Raw genomic sequence first — 16,496 nt, forward strand, 5'->3', positions numbered from 1 at the left:
GCTGGACTTCTGACGTCCCATTGTTTCATCACCTGATTAACCACCAAATCTGAGTCGCCATAGACCATGAGGCGACGGACGCCAAGTGAAATGGCCATGCGCAACCCATACAAAAGTGCTTCATATTCTGCTTCATTATTGGAGGAATCAAAGTGAATCTGGAGAACATATCTGAGCTTATCTCCTCGGGGGGAAACCAATACTACCCCAGCACCGGAACCATTCAGCATCTTAGATCCATCGAAGAACATGGTCCAGTGCTCCGAGTGAACTTGAGTCGGAAGTTGCTGTTCGATCCACTCAGCGACGAAATCTGCAATTGCTTGGGACTTGATAGCTTTCTTTGCCTCAAACTTGATATCTAGGGGAAGAAGTTCAATCGCCCATTTGGCCACTCGACCAGTTGCATCTCTGTTGTGCAAAATCTCTGATAGTGGAGCGTCGCTGACGACTGTAATGGAATGATGAGAGAAGTAATGTCCAACCTTCTTCGTGGTCATATAAATCCCATATACAAGCTTTTGGTAATGAGGATATCTTTGCTTTGAAGGAGTCAAAACTTCAGAAACATAATATACTGGGCGCTGAACTTTGAAGGCCTTTCCTTCTTCTTCCTGCTCGACCGTAAGTACTGTACTGACAACTTGTCCTGTGGCTGCAATGTAAATCAGCAAAGGCTCCTTGCCGATTGGGGCAGCAAGCACCGGCTGGGTGGAGAGCAGAGCTTTGAGCTCTGTAAACGCTGCATCAGCTTCTGGAGTCCACTCAAACTTGTCGGACTTCTTCATCAGTCGGTAAAGAGGCAATGCCTTTTCACCGAGGCGAGAGATGAATCGACTTAAAGCGGCCAAGCATCCTGTAAGCTTCTGGACGTCATGCACACGCACAGGACGTTTCATCCGGAGTATAGTACCAATTTTTTCAGGATTGGCGTCGATTCCCCGTTCGGAAATGAGAAAACCGAGTAACTTCCCACCTGGAACTCCGAACGTGCACTTTGACGGATTGAGCTTGATATCATACCTCCTGAGGTTGGCAAAGGTTTCAGCAAGGTCAGTCAGCAGGTCGGAACCCTTCCATGACTTGACCACAATATCATCCATGTATGCCTCCACATTCCGACTGATTTGAGTGAGCAAACACTTCTGAATCATCCTCATGAATGTGGCTCCGGCATTCTTGAGGCCGAACGGCATGGTGACATAACAGAAGCACCCGAATGGAGTGATGAAAGCTGTTTTGATCTCGTCGGGCCCATACAGACGGATCTGATGGTACCCGGAATAGGTGTCTAGGAAAGACAAACGCTCACTTCCCGCAGTCGAGTCGACTATCTGGTCGATGCGGGGGAGAGGAAAATGATCTTTCGGGCAGGCCCGATTGATATGCTTGGAATCAATGCACATGTGAAGTGACTTGTCCTTCTTGGGGACCATGACAACATTGGCGAGCCACTCGGAGTGGTAAATTTCTGGGATGAACTCCGCTGCTAAGAGCCGAGCCACCTCCTCGCCAATGGCCTTCCTCTTCTGGACGGCGGACCGTTGAAGATGTTCTTTCACAGGTTTAAATTTCGGGTCGACTCGTAGATGGTGCTCAGCCAGCCCCCTGGGAACTCCAGGCATGTCAGCAGGCTTCCATGCGAAGATGTCCCAGTTCTCACGGAGGAACTGGATGAGCGCTTCTTCCTATTTGGAGTCGACCGTCGTTGAGATGTGAGTCGGAGCAGCGTTTGGATCGGTCGGGTGAATGTGAACTGCCTTCGTTTCACCGGACGACTGAAAAGCTGATTCTGAAGTAGGCTTCTTAGCTTGTAGCAACTCACTCGGATCTGCAGTCTTCTGATACTCTTGCAGCTCGACCTCCGCCATCAGAGCGTCAGCAATCTTTGAGCCTTTCTGAAAACACTCTTCTGCTTTCTTCCGATTGCCTGTAACAGTGATCACACCTTTGGGACCAGGCATCTTCAATTTGAGATACACATAACATGGTCGAGCCATGAAGCGTGCATAAGCTGGCCTGCCCAAAATAGCGTTATAAGCACTTTGGAAATCCACAACTTCGAATGTCAACTTTTCCTTGCGGTAATTCTTGGAATCACCGAAAACCACATCAAGAGCAATTTGGCCGAGAGACTCGGCTTTCTTCCCAGGAATGACTCCATGGAAACTCATGTTACTGGTGCTGAGCCTGGACATCGGAATGCCCATCCCTTTCAATGTTTCTGCGTACAGTATGTTCAAACCGCTGCCTCCATCCATCAGGACTTTGGTCAGTCGAGTGCCTTCGACAACTGGGTCGACCACCAGAGCTTGCCTCCCAGGGGTGGCAATGTGCGTAGGATGATCAGACTGGTCGAATGTGATGGCAGTCTGGGACCACTTCAAATAATTGGGTGTTGCCGGAGCAACCATATTTACCTCACGGTTAATAACCTTCACTCGACTTTTTCTCTCAACATCAGCAAAAATCATCAGGGTGGAATTGACTTGGGGGTACCCATCGTCACTATCTTCCTTGTCCTCAACTTTGTCCGACTCCTTTTCCTTATCTTTGGACTGCTTGCCCTGAAACTGCTGGATCAGAAGCCGACACTGTTGACTGGTATGCTTTGGGTAAATGAGTTTACCCTCTTCATCTTTCTTGGTGTGGATGTGACACGGTAGATCCAAAACATCATTTCCATCTTGGTCTTTAACTTTCTTGGGGTTCCAAGGTCCTTTGGGTTTTCCCTTAAATTTTCCCTGGGTTACGGCCAGGGCCTCCCCAGGAGCGGCTGGCTCGGCTTTCCGCTTCTGTTTTCGACTGGAATTTCCTCCGGTTTCTTGGGCGACTGCTTTATGCTTGCCACTCCGGAGTCGATCCTCATCTTCACCATTAGCGTATTTGGTGGCAATCTCCATCATTCAATTCAGAGACATCTCTCTGGTTCGACCGAACTTCAGATTCAATTCTCTATACTTAACGCCTTCTTTAAAGGCACAAACTGCTTGATGATCTGGTACATTTTCAACTGTGTGATGCAATGTGATCCACCTCTGGATGTAATCCCTCAGAGTTTCATTCGGTTTCTGCATGCAAGACTGCAATTCCGTAAGGCCTGCAGGTCGCTTGCATGTTCCTTCAAATGTGGTGACAAACACTCGGGAGAGATCCTCCCAAGTGTAAATGCTGCTGGGTGCTAACTGATTCAGCCACGCTCTGACCGAGCCTTCTAACATGAGAGGCAGGTGCTTCATGGCTACCTCATCGTTCCCACCACCAATCTGGACAGCCACTCGGTAATCTTCGAGCCAAGTATCAGGCTTGGACTCACCGGTGAACTTACTAACTCCAGTCGCCAACCTGAAGTTGGGAGGAATTACAGCGGCTCTGATGGCTCGACTGAAACACTCCGGCCCTGAAACATGTACTCTGCTACTGGTAGGCGCATCTCTGTCGTGGCCTTCTCGGTGAGCTCTATTCCTGTCGACCAAACCTTGAACGAGAATGGATCTCGCATCAAAGCCTGGTTCCCTGGGGTCGACTGGAATTCTCCGCTCAACACTATGAGGGTGTCCATCCACCTGCTGTCGACGCACATATGATCCACTCCTCGGGGGAGGGGTTGGCACTCGACGTCGATCATCACGATCAAATCGGTGATCATACTGCTCATTCCTTCTGTACTGATCACGCCGGTCTCCACGTCCCTCACGCCTCGGAGGCGATCTTGGGCTGTGAGCTGATTGGACTATATCGACTGCAATGGATCGACTGCGGATCCTGTTCCGCGACTGAGAAACAGCGGAATTCTGGTCTCCCGCTGCCCGGAGCAACGCTCTGATTTGCAACAAGCCTCTGCCAGCCTCTGACTGGGAGGGCTGAATCGACTCTGCTATACGGGCCGCAACCGCCAAATTCTGAATTGGAGTACGATATACCTGCGGGGGCGGAAAGAGTTGACGTCGACTGGATTCTAGAGCACGTTGACGCGCTCGCCCGTCGAGTATTCGCTGGAGATTCTCCAGTCGAGTGCGTTCGGCCAAGTTAGACAAGCGCACGTCCTCCAAGGCTCGGGCCTCGGGGGTTTCTCCAACGATAGGAGTGTGGAGTGCATCCATGTTCCGGCGGCGAAGTCCCTCCCGCTGCAACGACGTGAGAGGCTCGCGGAGATACTACTCGTGAGGACGCGACGGGTCGCCCCCATCCGCGCCTCCATCAGCGCAAGGGAAACCGGGAGGACTGTGTGGCCCATCGATCACCAGAACCTCTGCAGCTGGATCACTGCTGTCGCATTCAGATGCGGTCTCTGCGGAGCCAGTCGACAGGTCGAATAGGCCGTAGAGGGATTCATCGGGCTCGATTGCCGCGACTTGTGGGGTGGGCGACTGGCGGGCCACCGCATGCCTCACCCACCTCTGAAGCCTCGACCGACCGGAGCACTTGCACCAGCGAGAAATAGGGTGGGGAGATGTCACGGGAGCTAACCGATACTGGGTCGACGGCTGCCGCAGGAGGACACCACGGACGCATGCGTGAAAGTGCGTCGCCCCGCGGACGGGGAGTGCGTCGACGTCGAGTGGAGCCTCCTGAAGCCAAGCGGAGTCGTCGGCGATGAACGTGAGCGCGCCGAGATGGATCTCGCGGCCCTCCACCAGAGCTCCGCTCGAAACCATGATCAAGGAGATCGGAAAAAATCGCAACTTCTCAAACTAGGCGCTAAGACTCCTGCCCCACGGTCGGCGCCAACTGTCGTGGTTCTAACTCTGACAGTGATGTAGGGGGATATGTATGGAGAGGTTAGATCTTAGCTATGGAGGAGTTGTAAGCACACGAGGATTACGAGTTCAGGCCCTTCTCGGAGGAAGTAACAGCCCTACGTCTCGGTTCCCGGAGGCGGTCGACCGAATTATGTGTGTATGAATAACAGGGGTGCCAACCCTTGATACTGAGGAGGGAGGTGGCTTATATAGAGTTCGCCAGGCCCCTCCAGCCCTCAGTAATGCAAGGTTTAAAGTTCATTAAGACTGGGGGTTACTGGTAACGCCCCTAATAAAGTGCTATGATGACCATAAAAGCTACTTAATGACCGACCATTTGCATGCAGGGTGACTTTAGATCTCCTGGCAGTCGAGTGGTTGGACTTTGGTCGAGTGATTGCTTTGTGGTCGAGTGTCTTGAATCTGTTGAGTGGGATACCTCCAAGTCGATTGAAAGGCGACTTCTTCTAGGGATGTCCTTGGGTAGGGTACTTAGGACAGGTCCATGCCCCTATCCTAGGTACATAGCTTCATCACCAGCCACCTATGTGCAAAGCATGTCGGTACAACCATTCTCATGAACGCGGTCATGTAATGTCGGTCTGGGCCGCTTCATCCAACAATACCACAGAATCAAGAAACAACTAGTGACAACAAGTAGTATGTATATACCCACACCCACAACTCCTTTGTGTTCTACTCGTGCATATAATATCTACTCATAGACCTGGCTCTAATGCCACTGTTGGGGAACATAGTATTTCAAAATTTTACTACGATCACGAAAGATCTATCTAGAAGAAGCATAAAAACGAGCAGGGACAGTGTGTCCACATACCCTCGTAGACCTAAAGCGGAAGCTTTTAGTAACACGGTTGATGTAGTCGAACGTCTATGCGATCCAACCGATCCAAGTACCGAATGCACGGCACCTCCGCGATCTGCACACGTTCAGCTTGGTAACGTCCCTCGAACTCTTGATCCAGTTGAGGCCGAGGGAGAGTTTCATCATCACGATGGCGTTGTGATGGTGATGATGAAGTTACCGACACATTGCTTCGCCTAAGCATTACGACAATATGACCGAGGTGGAAAACTGTGGAGGGGCGCACCATACACGACTAAGACAACTATTGTAGTCTATGAGGTGCCCCCTCCCCCATATATAAAGGAGTGTAGGAGGGGAGGACCGGCCTCCTATGGCACGCCCCAAGGGGGGATTCCTACTCCTAGTAGGAGTAGGTTTCCCCCCTTCCCTAGTTGGAGTAGGAGAAGAAGAGGGAGAGGGAGAGAAGGAAAGGGGGGCCGGCCCCCTTCCCAATTCGGATTCGGCTTGGGGGCGCGCGCCTCCCACTTGGCTGCCTCCTCCTCTCTCCCACCATGGCCCATTAAGGCCCATTTACTCCCCGAGGGGTTCCGGTAACCTCCTGGTACTCCGGAAAATGCCCGAACATTCTGAAACCTTTCTGGTGTCCAAACATAGCCTTCCAATATATCAATCTTTATGTCTCGACCATTTCGAGACTCCTCGTCATGTCCATGATCACATCCGGGACTCCGAACTATCTTCGGTACATGAAATCACATAACTCATAATACATATCATCATCGAACGTTAAGCGTGCGGACCCTACGGGTTCGAGAAATATGTAGACATGACTCCGGTCAATAACCAAGAGCGGAACCTGGATGATCATATTGGCTCCTACATATTCTTCGAAGATCTTTATCGGTTAAACCGCATAACAACATACATTGTTCCCTTTGTCGTCGGTATGTTACTTGCCCGAGATACGATCGTCGGTATCCTCATACCTAGTTCAATCTCGTTACTGGTAAGTCTCTTTACTCGTTCCATAATGCATCATCCCCTAACTAACTAATTAGTCACATTGCTTGCAAGGATTATAGTGATGTGCTTTACCGAGAGGGCCCAGAGATACCTCTCCGACAATCGGAGTAACAAATCCTAATCTCGATCTATGCCAACTCAACAAACACCATTGGAGACTCCTCTAGAGCATCTTTATAATCACCCAGTTACGTTGTGATGTTTGATAGCACACTAAGTGTTCCTCCGGTATTCGGGAGTTGCATAATCTCATAGTCATAGGAACATGTATAAGTGATGAAGAAAGCAATAGCAATAAACAAAACGATCATAGTGCTAAGCTAACAGATGGGTTAGTCCATCACATCATTCTCTAATGATGTGATCCCGTTCATCAAATGACAACACATGTCCATGGCTAGGAAACTTAACCATCTTTGATTAATGAGCTAGTTAAGTCGAGGCATACTAGGGACACTCTCTTTGTTTATGTATTCACACATGTACTAAGTTTCCGGTTAATACAATTCTAGCATGAATAATAAACATTTATCATGATATAAGGAAATATAAATAACAACTTTATTATTGCCTCTAGGGCATATTTCCTTCACCTCCATCTCAACCCACGCCTTGCTATCCCAAAATTACAATGCGCGAAAACTCCCACCTCCTACGAAATCCCAACACGCGAATTGCCCGTGATACCCCTGAACCGAAAGAACCTCCTAGCTCCAACCGGTGGGGTTACTTTCGTAACTTACCCCACATTTCGGCCAAGCGTGTCCCAAAGCCATGGTTCCCCACTCCCATCCCATCAGCCACCCATTCGTACACCGAGGACGCGAAATCCCGTGAAGCCCCACTCCCTCCTCCGTCCGCCACCCAGCCGGAGGCTCTTCCCCAATGACGTCGTCCACAGCAACACCTCGATGTCCCTCATCCCCTGTACCAGATGAGGATCTCTCGTCAATCTCGTCGTCTCTCCGGTTCAGCCACCCCGTCCTCCACCTCTAATGAGCTGCCCCAACGTTTCCTCGGATGAAGCTGAGGCCTAATCAGTGCCACCAAAGAGGTTGTACACTAATAGCCGCATTTTCTTCTTGATTCGATCTCACGGTGCTACCGGCGCTTGGTCCCGAGCCAACATGGTGCGGCTCCATCCACGGCAGCATCACCCGCCACTTCCTCCATGACATCGCTCCCTCGGCGGCGATGTCCACATCAGTAGGAGATGCTGCTGCTTTAGCTATCGCTCGCGTTGCTGCTCTACTCTTGCTCTTGGTCCCCTGCCAGGTCTGCTCTTGCTCTTGCTTGCGCTGCTGCTCTCGCTCTTGCTCTTTCTCTTGCACTACAAAAAAGTACACTTCTATGATGATATGTGTTTGTCACAGTAGGTCATGTTTTCTATCATGCATTTACATCCATGACAAATTAATGATAGAATCAAGATAGTCATACCTGTGCTGTCGTAGAAGTGTTCCATGACATTACCAAAATTATCATCACGGAAGTGTCCACTTCCATGACGATAAATCACACGTCACAGAAGTGCTTTCGTCAAGGGTGACCGACACGTGGAATCCACCGTAACGGAAGACCGTTAAGCTATTGGGTCGGGTTTTGGATCCCATAACCCGTTAATAGCCCCGACCAATGGGGATTTTCCACGTGTAAAATCATCATTGGCTGGAGGAAACACGTGTCGGCTCACCGTTGGGATAGATGTCATCCACTCATTGGACCCAAAGCTCCTATGATACATTGACACGTGGCACAGCCCAACAGAGGCCCATTCCTGTGAAAAGGCGGCCCATTTGACTTGGTCAAAAGGTGGCGGGCAGGCCCATGGCAAGCCTGTTAACGACCTATTCGCATATAGCCCATTTACAACCCTCTAACCCAGGGCCCGTTTACGGCCTATCCGAATAAGGCCTAGTAGCGTCATCTGGGCCGTCCAATATAATTCCAGCCCGTTTTAACTTCTAGCCCATGTATGGCCCATGACGTCTTTCGGCCCGTATGAGGCCCTTATTAATCTCGGCCCATTAACGGCCCGTGGTAAAACTGGCCCGTAATGAACAGCGTATCACTTTATACCCATTAACGGCACGTGATGAAATTGGCCCGTAATGAACCGTGTATCACTTTATACCCATTAACGGCTCATTATTCCATTGGGCCATTTCCAGCCCATGTTATCTTTCGGCCTTCTCGGGGCCCATTTATTCTTGGGCCCATTTCCACATTCGTTTACTTATGGCCCGTTACTGTCATTTTCTGCTTGTGGGCCAAATTCAGCCCGTGGTTACAGTCGGCCCATTTGTGGCCCGTTAATACGTTGGGCCGTTTTCATAGCATCATCAAAATACGACCGATTAATGACGACCCGTTATTGTCGGCCCATGAACAGACGATTTCAACTCTAGCCCATTTACGGCCATAATGCGGTGATGAGGACATGACTACCTTGGATACGACCAAAAATATTGCATACATGCATATTTGTCAGGTGATTTCTAATGCAAACTATTCAATAATCTATTTATGTTATCTAGAACAAAAATACTTCACACACTTTTGTGTTTTGTCTAATTGCAGGTGTATGGGACATTTGTACAATCCACATATGAAGATAAGGGAAAAAAAGAAGTTTAGGTTGTGTTCAAAAAGTCCTTCTCACGTCACTTTTGGGCCAAGAGAAGATAGAGTCCAAGTCTCTCACGTTCTGGATTCAGATTCGGACTGCACAGACATACCTGACTCAAAACGCCAACAAATTTTTCATACGGACTCCGAATTGGGTGATTCTTTTTCTGTTGGAAACTAGATTTCGTGCTATTTCCAACCCAACTGGATTCACCTTCAAATTCGTCCGGAGCGTTGAGTTACGGACGAAACAATCTGACGTTGCAGCAGAATCCGAGTCAAACTACAAGTTCAAAGGTGTTGCATCACCTCCACTTGGGCCCATGAGCCTTGTACGACCTAGGGTTAGTTTTAGGCTGCCTTGGGACGTCCTCCCACCTCCTTGGCCACCACCCCTTGCTCCTATATAAGTAGATCCATCTAGTAGCTTTTTCCTTGGGATTTGTTTAGTTAAAAGTTAGCCATTGCAACTTCGTGTATTTCGTGTGTGTCCAACGACCAGACCAAGACCGCTTCCGGATCCCCACCATTATCAATACTTCATATATATTTGCAATATTCAGATTGCTTTATCATATTCTTGCTCGTTCTTCGATTGCTTGCAGGAATAGACCTTCGTGGTCAGGCTGACCGTGCTTCCAGCATCGTCAGTAACCTCAGGAGATTGGTTTAGCGATTGCTAAGGCGCAACGTCATGCACGTTTGTAGTCGGATCGTCAAAGTCATCTCCACCAAATCGATATTTATAATCTCATCGAAAGATCGGGACCCTCGCCTCTATCAAGATGAATAGATCTAACTCTTTTTTGTGGCTTTTTCTTGGACAATAGGTAAGAAAATAAATCTAATCTAGGAAAACTGGAAATTCTCACCGAGCAACCTGAAAACTGATACCACTTGATAGAGGCGAGGGTCCCGATCTTTCGATGAGATGATAAATATCGATTTGGTGGAGACGACTTTGGCGATCCGACTACAAACGTGCACGACGTTGCGCCTTAGCAATCGCTAAACCAATCTCCTGAGGTTACTGACGATGCTGGAAGCACGGTCAGCCTGACCACGAAGGTCTATTCCTGCAAGCAATCGAAGAACAAGCAAGAATATGATAAAGCAATCTGAATATTGCAAATATATATGAAGTATTGATAATGGTGGGGATCCGGAAGCGGTCTTGGTCTGGTCGTTGGACACAAACGAAATACACGAAGTTGCAATGGCTAACTTTTAACTAACCAAATCCCAAGGAAAAAGCTACTAGATGGATCTACTTATATAGGAGCAAGGGGTGGCAGCCAAGGAGGTGGGAGGACGTCCCAAGGCAGCCTAAAACTAACCCTAGGTCGTACAAGGCTGATGGGCCCAAGTGGAGGTGATGCAACACCTTTGGACTTGTAGTTTGACTCGGATTCTGCTGCAACGTCAGATTGTTTCGTCCGTAACTCAATGCTCCGGACGAATTTGAAGGTGAATCCAATTGTGTTGGAAAGAGCACGAAATCTAGTTTCCAACAAAAAAAGAATCACCCAATTCGGAGTCCGTATGAAAAAGTTGTTGGCGTTTTGAGTCAGGTATGTCTGTGCAGTCCGAATCTGAATCCAGAACGTGAGAGACTTGGACTCTATCTTCTCTTGGCCCAAAAGTGACGTGAGAAGGACTTTTTGAACACAACCTAAACTTCTCCTTTTCCCTTATCTTCATATGTGGATTGTACAAATGTCCCATACACCTGCAATTAGACAAAACACAAAAGTGTGTGAAGTATTTTTGTTCTCGATAACATAAATAGATTATTGAATAGTTTGCATTAGAAATCACCTGACAAATATGCATGTATGCAATATTTTTGGCCGTATCCAAGGTAGTCATGTCCTCATCATCGGTCTGTTATTGGCCCATGTTTGGCCAACCGATCATAAACCCGTAGAAGGCCCATTGATGATATGACCCATAGAAGGCCCATTGTGTCTACAACCCGTATGAGGCCCATTGTTTCTATGCCACATAGATGGCCCATTGTTTCTACGGCCCTTAGAAGGCCCATTGTTTCTACGGCCCGTAGGAGGCCCATGTTAACTACAGCCGGTGGGCATCAAAGTTCGCCACCAGTGATAATATAGGGAACACCCTACACTATACAAAAATGGCTTGCTGTTTTCTTCAGCCGGTGGCTGCAAGTTAAGAACAAATTTTGTATCGCACCAAAACAAATTACAACTATAATTCAAAAGGAAGGTTGCATAAAAGTTAACGGTCTAGCAGATAAATGCACCACCAGAAGTTTAGAAGCTCAATTCATTTGACCTGACTGTTACGTTTTCATGTTGTATTGTCCGGTGGAGCACCATAACCTTCGCCTTCAGTTCTCCTAGGCTCCTGAACAACATAGCAAATGTCTGATAGTCTGGTTTCAAAACCATGCTTATCTTGACAACATCGAACAATGTCTCTCCTTGTTTCACAAAGGGTCTCTGTTAGGGAATGGACTTGTGTCTAGAGCGCAGATACAACATTGTTTTGAGCTTGCATATCTTGATCATGAGGCAGTTGGACGAGATTGCCTTAACAACCAAGCCCGTATTACGCAGGAACGTGCTTTTGGCACTGTTAGTGGATATGTACTGACCCACTGCAGCAAGAGCTGACATTGAGGTTATAGTTGCCTCACCACCTTCAGAAGGTGGTGGCTCCACCATTTTTTGCATAGCTCGCTGAAAAGTTGTGGTTTTACATTTGTTGTACTAGAACATAATATATTAAAGAGGCAGCAAAACCAAACAAAATAGCTTTGGTCTATATACAGAACTTATTCTGGTGAACCCATGTAAAATAATAGTTGTATTTTATTGGAAAGTACATAATAAAACCAGGTTCCAAACATATGACCATGTACCATCGCTAATGTATTGTCTATTTCTTCACATTGTATTGAGGGCTATGGATAAAGAGACGAAGTTTATAATACGGTAAGCATAGTATGACATCATTGATATCACAAAACAACTGAGAACAGACAAACAAGCAATTGTAACATTGTGTGGGAAAGTCCAGCATAGAACTAGATTACAGGTCAAGATCAAAGGATCATCACTCCTCTCTTTTAAACCTTGTAAGGTGCAATGATACGCTAAGACAATTGTGTATAAAATTGAAAAGAGTAATAGACATTGGCTGCAAACCATGCAGTTCAAGGCACAAGTCAGAGTAAGTAGTAGTTAAAAGTCATGAGGATTAAGGACTTACAATAGCGGCTTTGACTGGTGTAGTCATGCCCTTCTTCATGCTGGTGTGATAGTCCTTGAAGATTTCGATAGCATTTGGTTCAGGTACTTTTTGGTCCTTGCGTGCTTTTCTCTGCATTTGGAACAAGTCAATATAGATCTGATAATATGGTACAGCGAAAAGAGTGAAACATCAACTAATTACGAGAGCCTCGCAGTGTGCGATATAGCTACGAGATCCTGTCGTCTGTTGGAATTTCACTTTCGTATGGTTGGCCTTGTTCTTTGAACCGTTCGCCTACAAGAAGATAGATTTGTGTGGCACATGAGTAAATAGGACTTCAACATGTGATCTGATCACATATATATAATGTACCTGATACTTCAGATTGGACCATTGTTTAACGAGGCCTCTCCAGTCTTCATCAGATATATTTTCCACTGGAGATGTTTGGGCAAGTTCACTGTTAGCCTTGCCTTCAAAGTGTGTTTTCCTCAAGTTATACCGATACTGTCGCAGAGCAGACTTGAAAACATGGGTGCAAGCTTGTCTAGTTGCATCATCTTGGCTATCCAACTTGAACCTCATATGTTGAAAATTATGGGAGTCTCATTATCAGCAACCTAGAAAGTATTGGACAGAGCAAGACGATATTACTAGTTTCCATAAATAACCATACTTACAGATAAATGGTCGAGGAAGGTGTTGAACTGGGTTTTGTCTTTGTCATTCATGTACTGAATCCATGTTGGGAGGATACGTACATGACACCTAACAGCAACTGCTGCATCTGATACTAACTTGGCTGACTCTGTAGCATCACGTGGCCTTTTTAAACCTGCCTCAAAACGGATCTTCATTCTTCCTCCTCTAGATTTAGTTAACCTATCGAGCATTATCCCTGATGTTTGTTTCCTCTTGCGCCTAGGTGCTAGTCCAACAACAAACATAGGAAGTGTTAGTGTACATCAAACTGTGAGACTACATATAAAGAAGCATGCAACTATAAGTTGACTCCGGCAACTACCTTCTTGCTGTTGAAGATCACAAAGTTCATCTGATCTTGCCAACTCATCTTGTGTCTAGAGTTCTTCGGAAGTAGTGTCAGGTGGCAAGGGATCTTGGGAACGTGCTGCTAGCTGAGTTGACGAATGAGTATATTGTGTAGCTGGTGGTACTGTGGAAGGTGTTGCAACAACTAGGGTTGTCTCTGCTTGTTTGGTGGCAGCTATTTGTTTCTGTTTGGCTTGTTCTGCAGCTCGTGTAGCATGGGATACCCTGTCGGTACAATTTTCCGCTAGACTTTGACCTTCTATTGCACCATCAGTACCAGCAGAATCTACAGGATTGTTCCGCTTCCCTTTCCCTGTCGTTCTGTCTCACTTCCTCTTTCTCTGTGCCATGTTAACTCAAGCCGACAAGAAAAACGAAAAAAAATTTAGTTCTTTAGAACAAATGTAATTTGATGTAAGAACATGGTGTGATAGACAGATATTGTATGTTCTAGAAACAGGAACACGTGTCTTAGTCACAAGTATAATGTGTAAAGTAAGCAGATTAATTCAACAAAATTAGAAGCAATACAAGCTAGACATCAAACATAACATGCAACCACATATAACAGTGCCAGGTTAGAGGGAGCACCTGTGATGGTGCACTAGGGGAGACGTGCTCATCACCAACATAGCTACGTTGAGTGTCTATGCATGTGTTGTCTTGGAAATCATCTTGGGGGGATGGAGGAGTAGATTCTGTAGAGGCCCTCCATTTGGAAGGAGCACCTTCATCCACTGCCTTGCTAACTTCCTTCTGCTTCATTGATTTTGAATTGTCAAGTAAAACCGACAAGAAAAAGTAATAAAATTCACTCTTCAAAACTCATTCGTGCATGATACTGACAATCACTACTTTGATGAAAGGCAAACACATGATTCCAGGATGGAATAATACGAAAAAAGGACGTCATGGCATATTCACAACTGTTTGTGTAAACTAAGCAGAAACCATTTCACCAAATAAGAAGCAATGCAAGCTAGACACCACGTGAAAGATGCAACCAATATGACTCTGCCAAGTTAAAAGTGTCCCATCATAAATGGCATTTCAACAAATTAGAAGCAGCGCATGCTATAAATCATATTAAAGATGCAACTAATATCACACTGCATATACTGAAGGTGTCTCGTCATATTGATTTATGTGGGATAAAAAAACAATAGTTTTATGTGAGGACATGCTAGATAGACCGATGTACTATGTACTAAATACAGGAAGGCATGTCACATTAACATGTATAATTTATAAGCTAGGCAAAATAGCACATGCAGTTTAACCAGATCGGAAGAATTACAATCTAGACACCATATGCAACATGCAACCACATATCACGCTGCCAAGTTAGAGCAAGCACCTGCGATGCTAGTGTAGGGGAAATGCGGTAATCAACTACAGAGCTATGTTCACTATCTTCATGTAGCCTTGCTATTTCTTGAGAATGATGTCGGGGGGCTGACGCTGCATTCTTTAAATGAGGAGTAATCCACTTGCCTGACTACCTCATCATAAGTGATTGACGAGGGATACACAAGAACATTAGTTTGATGTAAGAACATGGTTAATACACAAATGTACTAGTATGTACCAAAAATAGAAAGGCATGTCATATTCAAAGGTATAATGTGTAAGCTAAGCAGATGCAATTTAACCAAATTAGAAGCAATACAATCTAGACATCCGGCTGGAGTGGTGAGCATGATCATCTAGGACCTGCGAGCCTGGTGGGAGGCGGGCTGCTTCACCACCATCGCGGCTTTTTAGTTGGCTTCCAGGTGATGCCTCTCTTGGCTGGGCTTGTCACTGACTCGGCCAGTGCCCTGACTAGCTATTTTTCTTCTGGTGCTCACGGGATGGTGGTTCATGTAAAAAATATCTTTCCTTATCTTAATAAAGACCGACTTCGGCCTTTCGAATACAAGCTAGACACCATATGGAACATGCAACCACATATGACACCGCGAAGTTAAAGCAAGCACCTGGGATGGTGGTTCATTGCGAGCGAGGTCATCAACTCCAGAGCTACGTTTACCGTCTCCATCTGCTGACATTGCACCCTTTATAGCGTTGTAATGTGCCGTGGTTACCCGCGTAGAAAGCTGGAGCAACCTCTCTCTTTTCTTTTCTTCTTCTCTTGAGGCAGACTCTGAAATACCCTTGCATAAAAACACAATGGTGAGAGTATGGGTGAAGTGTGTGCAGAACTAGTGCAATGTAAAAGTAGCAGATACCAGGTGGCTGAAAAATAAATGACATGAGACATATGATAGCTCTACAACATTGCATGGCAAACAAAATTAGATTCTACTCCATATGATTTTTTAATATATGAGCACAGGAAATGCAGGTACTCCGCTAGCATAGCACCACATGTGGTCATATCAAGATAACAGTCGACTGAAAATAAATAGGCCAGTCGATTTATTTAATGAACCGTCTAATCTATAAGGAACGGGCAGATGGCCTTTGTCTACCTCCCGCCAGTCACTGTTGACGATCTTTCTCGAACCGCCAGCGACCACCGGCCCAGACCCCTGCCTCCGCCGCCACGCCCTTCCTTCGACCTCACACCACCGCCGTGCTTGGCAGCGCCCCTAGGCCATTCCTTTAATCCCGGTCGACCTCCAGATCGGGCGCTAGTAGCTCTAGGCCCCACACGCCCCTAAGATAAACACCGAGGCGCTGCTTCCCCGGCGTAATAGGTAGACTAGCACCTATTACGCCAGGGAATGCTTTCGTTAATTGGGAATCAACTGACCAGGAATTGAAATTCAGGGGGGTGACGGACCTCTAGCTAAGGTGAAATAGTATATGAGGAGAAACCTTGTGCATCGCGAGTTACTAGGAACATCTAGTATCAAGAAGAAGCGGTCAACTAGTGTCTTTTGTGGAATGAATACCGTGCAAGCAGACACATAAGATTTGCATGAATAAGGGAAGAGGAGTACCATTTTCTGTTGCCGGTGTGGTCGCCTCCACATGTCGCGCCGATCTTCTTC

This window comes from Triticum urartu, chromosome 1, assembly GCF_003073215.2.
Source record: "Triticum urartu cultivar G1812 chromosome 1, Tu2.1, whole genome shotgun sequence".
In the NCBI taxonomy this organism is placed as follows: Eukaryota; Viridiplantae; Streptophyta; class Magnoliopsida; order Poales; family Poaceae; genus Triticum; species Triticum urartu.